A 9,348-nucleotide genomic window follows, 5' to 3' on the forward strand; every position below is an offset into this window, starting at 1 on the left:
AGTCTCTTGGACTCAACTGGGACAGAGAGGCAAACCCTGGGTCTCAAGAACGGACTCTTGAGCCAGCCGGATCTCAATGTGCTTCCATCCATGGCAGGTGGACCAGCGCAGGGGATCCCGAAGAGTCGTCATTCGAGGTCAAAACACAGCCGTTCCAGAGAGTGAAAGAGGCCCGTCGGTGTTCAGCCACAGAATGCATCTTTGTGGGATTCCCAAGTACCTGGTAATGAATCGATTGGGTCTCTATTAAAACACAAAGCGATGTCATTGCAAGAAACATGGTTTACAGCAAATGGTGGGTTATAACTTCCAGGGTTCGCCCTACGGGACAAACCAGGGCACAAAATAAACCATAGAGGAAGGAGCCCCTCAGAGGCTTAGCTATTTTGATGAAGGAGGAGTTGAGGCGGGATAGTGGACGGATGGACAGTCATATTCTCTTCTTCTGACTTTCTTGCAGGAAAGCTTACAGGGCACAGGGATCATCATGACCACTGTCTATAGACTCCCAACTTCTTCCCAGTGTGATCACACAGACATATGGTTGTGGCTGGGTTTCCAAGGGCTCTGATTGTCTTGAGAGGTGATTTTAATGGGCTCACCAGTGTCAGACGTTGCTGTGTAATGAGATCTCTTCCCTTGATTTAAGTTCTTGGAAATCCAGAGATTAAAAGATGAATAATGCTGGTTTAATTTTGTTTCCAGGGAGACAGTTTCCTACACCGGGCGCATCGGGAGAAAGGCAGGATTCTCTGGAAAAAGACCATCATGGCGGGAAAGGTGGAAGGCAGCAGGACAAGAGGAAGACCCAAAGCAAGATGGACTGACAACCTAAAGGAAGCCATAGGTTTGGGTTTGTAATATGCAGAAAAAGACGTCAAAGGTCACGGGTGTTGCTCTCTAGGCCTGAGAGAAGCTCCTGTTCGGCAATATGGGGAGGGTAAGAGTCTGTCCAGCCCTGATGGAGATTTGCTTGGTGTGTTTTTGGTTTTCTGTTTCTCACTGTCCCCCCCCCCCCCCGCGCACCTTTTCCCCGGACTTGTTTGGGAGACGTTCACAGCGCCAAGTGCTGACCTCTGGCTTTTGGTTGTTTCTCCCCAGATGTTGATGTTTTTGACACAAACAGGCTGTGGGTTGGGACAGACTCTTTCCCCCCCCCCCGACTGCCCCGCCAGTGTGCCTCTGCAGCCACCCAAACATGAGATCAACACTGTTTTGCAATGTTCCCCAGGTGAGATGGTTGCGGTTGCTGTCTCACTCTGTAATTTGTGTGGTTTGACATGATGGGGCGGAGAAGAGAGGAGAGAATGGGAGAGGGATTCATCCTGCATATGGAAGAAAACCAAGGACCACCCTGTCCTGCTGTTATTGTGGCTGTTGTTTACCTGCCATCAAGTCACCTCCGACTTACGGCGACCCCGTGAATAAGTGATCTGCAAAAGGCCCCATCCTCAACTCTCTTGCTCAGACCTTCCAGACTCAAGCCCATGGTCTCTTTTAGGGAGTCAGTCCATCTCATGTCTGGTCTTCCTCTTTCCCTGTTGCCTTCAACCTTTCCCAGCTTTGTGTCTTTTCCAGGGAAATCTTGGCTTCTCTGGACAAAGTAGGGCAGCCTCAGTTTTTTTCTTATTATTATGGCCTCTAGAGATAGTCCAGGCTCAATTAGATGTAGGACCCACTTGTTAATCTATCCTCCTCCACGGCATTTCAAACAAATCCTTTTTTTCCCCTGGCAGCTTTCTTTACCGTCCAGCTTTCACACCTGTATGTGTCAATCTGATCAGAAACATGCCCACGTATTATGCAACCATCCAGGAGGAAACTGATCACACACAAATCAGGACTTGCTTATAATCATCGGTGACAGGAATGCAAAAGTAGGGAACAAAGCAGAACCAAATGAAGTTGGGAATTTTAGTCTAAGAGGCAGAAATGAAGCAGGGGAGCAGGTTCTGCAAAGCCAGCGATCTACTTATTACAAATACATGCATCCAACAACCATACAGACAGCTATACATGTGGACATCCCTGGATGGTCAATATAGAAATCAAATAGACTACATAATTAGAAGCGGGAGATGGAGAAGTTTATTCTCTCAGCCAAAACAAGACCAGGAGCGGAATGTGGATTGTGAACTTAGGGTAAAACGTTAGCATCAAGGTAAAACTGAAAAAGAACACTAAAAGAATCATGGTGCCGAAATACAATTCAAACAACATTCCTGTTGAATGTAAAGCCCACGGACAGAACAAATTTGCAACTTTTCTCACTCAATTATACTGGTTTTATTGTTGTTCCGGTTGCTTCTGCCAATCTTGGAAAAATTATGTTTTACAATTGCAACACCCAGCTGCCACACTGGGAAGTGGTAGTGTGGGGAAAAATAAACAAAACCAGCAGCTTTTGAAGTTCTGTTTTTTGAAATGCTAATGAATACTAGCGAACTTTGTAACATGGACCAAAATTTTTGAATGTTTGTATCACAGCCATGAATATAAACAGGAAAGAAAAGTATTTATTTATAAGCATTTCTGAAAATGAACTGGGTGGGTGGGCTGATGCTGCTTCTCAATCTAAACACTGGCCCCCTTCTAAAAGCTCTCTCCTTTCAGGGTTCAAGTGAGGTGGAAAAGAATGGAGGTTCAAGAATATGTTTTTCTGCCCGGTTAGGGTCAGAGCTGCAGGTTACAACATGCTGCGAGGTGTTTACCATAGTACAATATCTAATATATAATCTTCATAACTGTGTCACAGTACAGTACTAAAGTCTTTAACCTATGTTATATTCTCTACTCATGTTTATTTCTGGGCTCAATCATAAAACATTTTTCAGTTTCCTTCAACATAACTTCTCAAATTCTCAGATAATATCTCTAACAAGCTATTCCATATGTTTTTTTTAAAAAGTTTGCTTCTTGAGAAGTTCAGGAGAACTTGGTTTTCTACCCATCCCACATTCTCTGCATGTTACAAATTATTCTGTAAATGCTGTACAAGTGAAACTGAAGGACCTTTGATTTCCTTAAGCACAAGACAGGGGTGTGGAGGTCTCTCTTCAACCCCAGCTGTTGGGAGAGGGAGAATAGAAAAAAGAAAATATTTCTCTAACCCAGTGTGTTTTGCCACAAGAGGCGGTGACGGCATCTGGCATCGATGCCTTGAAAAAGGGGACGGGACAGATTCCCAGAGGAAAAGTCCATTGCAGGTGATAAGCTGTGATGGGTATGTGAAATCTCCAGGCTTTGAAGGAAGGGACCTCCAAAGGCCAGATGCACGGGAGGGGTTATCAGGAGGCAGGTCTCTCATTGTCTTGTGGGCTCCCAGAGGCATCTGGTGGGGCCACGGTGAGGTACAGCTGGACTAGGTGGGCCCTTGGCCTGATCCAGCACAGGGCTCTTCTTAGGTTCTTAGGTTCTTATGTTTATTCTTGGAGCAGATGAAGGCCCAGATATAATATAATATGCATTGTACTTTAGTGAAGGGGTGAATACTGCAAGATGCATCCACTCCATCAGACGATATAGGTACAGTGGTGCCTCGCATTACGATGTTAATTCGTTCCAGCAAAATCGCTGTAGAACGAAAACGTCGTAAAGCGATTTTAAAAAGCCCATAGAAACACATTAAAACCCGATTAATGCATTCCTATGGGCTTGAAACTCACCGTCCAGCGAAGATCCTCCATAGCGGGGCCATTTTTGCTGCCTGTGCAGTGAGGAACCCGTCCCAGAAAACAACGGGCGGCCATTTTTTTTACCTGGCAGCCATTTTGAAACTGCCGATCAGCTGTGCGAAAATCATCGTTTTGCGATAATCGATTAGCGAAGCAGGGAACTGATCATCGCAAAGCAAAAAAAAACATAGGAAACATCATTTTGCGATCGCAAAAGTTCATCGTTATCCGATTTCGTCGTTAAACGAAGCGTTCGTCTTGCGAGGCACCACTGTATTTCCTTTCTCCTGGGCATAATGGCATCGTAAGGGCTGGAATTTGGGAACCGCTGGTGTAGTGCACAAAAAAAATGCAAAAGTCCATCACAGGTGACAAGCTGTGATGGGGAGGTCTAAACTCCAGGCTTCAAAGGAAGGGACCTCCAAAGGCCAGATGCAGGGGAGGTAAGGGGATCAGGAGACGCATCTGGTGGGGCCACGGTGAGGGTCCTTGGCAGGGCTCTTCTGATGTTCTTAAGATGGGGGACTTTTGGTGGTTTTGCCATGATTACCTCACTTTTGCTGAGCACCCCATGATCACAAGAACTTGCAACCCTGTCCATTTTGACATCAGTCCTTTTACGTTGCCTCTGCTATTTGTATTTCCTCTTTAATGACTTCTGTTGTTTCCTTTTTTCCCCACATCCTTTTTTATTTACTTGCATCAATCTATTATTTGTTTATTTATTGTTAGCCCTTTCCCTCCTCCTTGTTGCTTTGATTCAATGGTTACAAATGAAAAGAGTGGCCTATATTTTTAAGTGATATGATATATAATTTGAAGAATGTCATTTCCTTGCGTGGTACAAAGATCCGGGGTGTTTTTTAAGGATGTAACAACCGTGTATCTCTGAGGATGCACAAACAGTTTTAACCTCCTGACAGAAAACAGCTTCTTATGTTGTCTACAAAACAATCAAGAGTCCCTCCAAACAGGCTTAAAACATGTTTAGGGGAAGCAAATGCTTTTAGAAACTTCTAATTAAAGAGACATTCAAATATGGAGCTGCTGGATTACTCAGGGGTTTAAGTCTCTGGCTGCATAGCCCGAGGCTGGGAGTTTGATTCCCCCCCCCCAATGGGCCTCCTTGACAGGGTCTGGACATGGTGACATGGATGGGGAAGAGGCTAATTCACCCACATCATCAAGCGAGCCCACTTTAGTACCTGGGATGCTGCATCTTGCATCTTGCAAGTAGTGAGCAGATCTTTTGGAAATGCAATGTGTTCTTTGCATCTTTGCACCGAAGGCTGAGTAGTTCTTCTTTCCCTGTGGTTTCTAGAGAAATCCAACTTCCTTCTCCTTCATAAAAGGGTTCTTTTGGAACCACATTTCCCACCCTTGTCTCATTCCTGTGAGCCAACCTCTTAAGCAAGGAACAAGCTTGCTTTTTGGTGTTTAGGTTTAAAAATACATATGGCTAAAAACACAGGGGCCAAAATCCTATAAGATATTTAGACACAGGCCAGTAGAATCAGGCAAGTTCCTGCAGCGGATTGAGTAGGTGCCAAGCTTGTCCCGGGGGGGGGGGTCTGCTGGTTGTGCCGTCAGCCATGCAGTCACGCAGAAGGCCAGCATGTGACCAACACCTCGACAATGAGCCGCAGCAACTCTGCGATTACTCTCATGCACACAGACAGACCGTATTTGGTGGGATTCTGATCACTTAAGTTCAGCCGGTATTTAAAACTGTAACTTAACTGGCCAGAGATATAGATAGATAGATAGATAGATAGATAGATAGATAGATAGATAGATAGATAGATAGATAGATAGATAGATAGATAGATAGATAGATAGATAGATAGGTAGGTAGGTAGGTAGGTAGGTAGGTAGGTAGGTAGGTAGGTAGGTAGGTAGGTAGGTAGGTAGGTAGGTAGGTAGGTAGGTAGGTAGGTAGGTAGGTAGGTAGAGATAGATAGATAGATAGATAGATAGATAGATAGATAGATAGATAGATAGATAGATAGAGAGAGAGAGAGAGAGAGAGAGAGAGAGAGAGACAGACAGACAGACAGACAGACAGACAGACAGACAGACAGACAGACAGACAGATGATAGATAGATAGATAGATAGATAGATAGATAGATAGATAGATAGATAGATAGATAGATAGATAGATAGATAGATAGATAGATAGATAGATAGATAGATAGATAGATAGATAGATAGATAGATAGATAGATAGATAGATAGATGGTATCAAACATCAGCAGGTGCCATGAAATTTTACACACTTCACAAACCTATCTGTTGATTGTTCCACATCTAGTGCTGCAAAAAAATATTATAATAACAAGAAATCACAATGTGCAGGAGGCGCAGAATGCCCATGTATACCTGCCAGGTTCCCCACATGAATTGCTGGGAGTGGATGCCACCTGCACCCGTACGATGTTTCTAGACATGAAGAAACATGAGAGGATTCCTCCATGCTCGAAGCACGACATGACAGCTCGGATGTAAAAGATCTGGGGAGAGGTTTGGACACGGTGGTAAAAAAATAAAGAAATCTCTGTTGAAACCCAGAGGGGGAAGAAAGTCTAATGTGAGCGAGAGGCTGACAGCTCCCTCATGCTGGAGAGCGGCTTGTTTACTCCAACATCCCGCTGTTGTTTTCCAAGTTCCAGATCCCTTCTGCGGTTGACCAACCCTGATGGCTCATCAGCGCTTGCCAGCCACTGTTTTGCAAACTGCTCAGAGCTGCCTGGATGAAATCCCTCAAGTCTTCAAGACGAGCCCCTGGCCCGGTCAAAACAATAGCCGGCTGGCATCGCACCGCATTCTTGTTTCCAGCTGTTGTGGCTTGTTTGTCTTGGAGAAACAGAACAATTAAGGCAAGCACAGTCTGAGGTTTACCTGGCCATGGACTGAGTGAAGGAAAGGGGGGCCGGGGGGAGAGGTGGAAATGGCCCCCAGGGGCCACGGCGGAGGAGAAGGCCCCAACAACTTGTGTGGGGTTTGGGGAAGAGAGGACTAAATTGAAGGTGTGTGCAGTGAGGGGAAGAGTCCCATGCTTAGAGCTCAAATTCCATTTGAGCTGCTGTTTCCAAGCAAACACGTCATGAATATGAGAAAGAGAGAAGGAGTGGACTATGAAGTCGAACTCCCTATCTGTGGGATCAGTATCCACTGATTCACGTATCCATTGCCTGTTGTTGTTGTTTAGTTGTTAAGTCATGTCTGGCTCTTTGTGACCGCATGGACCAGAGCATGCCAGGCCCTCCTGTCTTCCACTCCCTCCCAGAGTTGGGTCAAAGTCATGTTGGTCGCTTCAATGACGCTGTCCATCCATCTCGTCCTTTCTCCTCTTGCCTTCACACTTTCCCAACATCAGGGTCTTTTCCAGGGAGTCTTCTCTTCTCATGAGATGGCCAAAGTATTGGAGCATCAGCTTCAGGATTTGTCCTTCCAGTGAGCACTGCCTGCAACTACTAAATAAAAAAAAATCTGGAAATATATATTTATATGTATTTCCAGGGTGTATTTACCAGAACTGACCACTAGAAGGAGCCAGAGATCATGCAAGGTATAGTGTTCGATGCTTCCACGTTTTTCGGCAACTGCGGGGGGGGGGTTGGAACCCACTCCCCATGGATAACAAAGTCTTGTTGTTGTATTTAAATCACCCCTGAACAACACAAGCAGGAAACGTAAACCCTTTGGACTTCTTCTTGGGGAAGCATTGCCAGGGAGAGGAAGCCATGGCCCACAAGAGGGTATGTGGACATCAACGCTCGCCGTCTCCCACCTGAAGATGCCCTCCTGGCTGGCTGGCTCTTTGGGGAGTGGGGGGCCCTAGCATCGCAAAGGCCAAACAGTTCTCTGCTCTGGCGCGAGTGCAAATTCAAGCAACAGCTGCTGTTTTCCAAACGACCTTCTTCACCGACGGTGACTTTTCAAATGCCAGTTCGCCCACGTGAATACGTTTGCTCTGGAGTCTGGCCTTTAAAAACAGAGACAGAGAAAAGAACGAAGGGGGAAAAGCCAAGTCTCTTTTTTTCTGTTTCATTTTCGATGCTGATGTTCAGTGACAGTTGCTTTTGTAAACTTAGGATCCATAATTTACTGATGGTGGTTGGTGATGCTGACAATGAGCACCTAACAAACCTCTCTAGGTCAGTCATTTTTAACTTTGGTACAGATTGTCAAGTGAGCTAAAATCATCATCATCATCATCAAGTGCCATTGAGTCAGTTTTGACTTATGATATAACCCTTTCCAGGGTTTACAGTACTAGGTAGAGAAGACTCATAAGTGGTTTCCTTTCCCTTCTCCTGGGAGGGATGGTCCGGGACTACCGTGCAGCTGGCCCAAGGCCACCCAGGCTGGTTCTTTCTCCCAGGAGACATGGCCGGGAACCAAACTCCCAACCTTTGGCTCCACAACCAGAGACCTCAACCCCTGGGCTATCCAGTGAGCTAAGAGGCTATCAAATGCCCTCTCCCGTCCCATTTGCATCTCCTCGCTAGGAGAAAGGCAGCCTGCAAATGATACTAAACCGATAAATCATCAGTTTGCTGGGGAACGAAACACAATGACGGTATTCCACTCTTTGCCCTAGAACTCCAAGAGAATCTGTGTGAGTTTATCTTAACAACAACCCTACAGGGTAGGCTAAGCTAAGAGGTGGCAACTGCCCAAAAAGCAAGTGCTGTGAATGTCGTGCACCTGAGAAGCTATCAGGATTCAGACTGTTCTTGCTCACACGCAACCTCTTCTTTGAAAAATTGTGTCTCCTGCATCCAAATTAGACAGTAAAAATAGGTCTTCGCTGGCTGAAGTTCTTTGCATGAGATGTGTGTGGCCGAATAGCACATGGGTGTTTGTCTGCCAGCTCCACGTATTTTAAAAAGAGACAGAGTGAGCAAAACTGGTTTATTTGTTTCCGTAAGAATTTGGGGTTCATTGGTTTGCTTGCTTGCTTGCTGTTGTTCCAAATTCCTCCTTTCACTTATTGATTCCTTTTCAGGCCAGTTTGTAATAATGGAGTGAGGGTGGGCAGATGTTGCCGATTTAACCAAGGCAAGCAAACAAACAACAGTAAAGCTGAAAATGACTGAAATTAAAATTGCAGATTGAAAACACTCTGTGCACGCTTGTAAATGCTTGAAACGCTCAAAATAATTTAAAAGCCAGGGGGAAGGTTGAGCATGTGCTGTGCCCCAAAGCATGACAAGGGGAAAAGAGCACCACTGAAAGGGTGACGAGTCGGGAGCAAGGAGATCTGGAAGAGGAGAGACCAGATCTGACGGAGAGTATCTGTTGCAAGAAAGACTCTATGAATCAGGGGTGTTCGGCTGAGCTCATCCAAAGCTGCTCCCTGACTTGAGCAAGGGAACAGGGTGGATCCCCAAATGAGCCAGACGCGAGAGAATAAATACATCATCCTGCACACACGGGCTCCAGCCTGGAAGGGGTGGCTGGCCGGCTGGCCTTCCGATAGACCTGCGCCTTAAACTGGCTGAACACAGAGCGAAGGAGGACTCTGGAGGGAAAAAGCTCCTTTCTCTGCTCTCAATTCCAACAAAGAATTGCATTTTTTGGGGTGGGGGGTGGCAATCAGCCCAGGTCTAACCTCAGGCTTTCGGTGCTGGGATAGGGTGCTGAGTGAGAGCCGAGGAGGCGCCAGAG

At 45.8% G+C, this 9,348-nt stretch overlaps 1 long non-coding RNA gene across 1 annotated transcript in view; it reads left to right on the top strand.

Annotated features, from left to right (window-relative positions):
- The window catches only part of LOC144587954 (uncharacterized), a 494,427-nt gene extending 488,578 nt beyond the window's left edge, over positions 1-5,849 (top strand). The window contains exon 2 of the long non-coding RNA XR_013543223.1: positions 5,626-5,849. This is a non-coding gene — a long non-coding RNA (uncharacterized LOC144587954). The remainder of the gene's footprint in view (positions 1-5,625) is intronic.
- The last annotated feature ends 3,499 nt before the right edge of the window (positions 5,850-9,348 follow it).

The sequence above is a fragment of the Pogona vitticeps genome, chromosome 3 (assembly GCF_051106095.1).
Source record: "Pogona vitticeps strain Pit_001003342236 chromosome 3, PviZW2.1, whole genome shotgun sequence".
Lineage (NCBI taxonomy): Eukaryota > Metazoa > Chordata > Lepidosauria > Squamata > Agamidae > Pogona > Pogona vitticeps.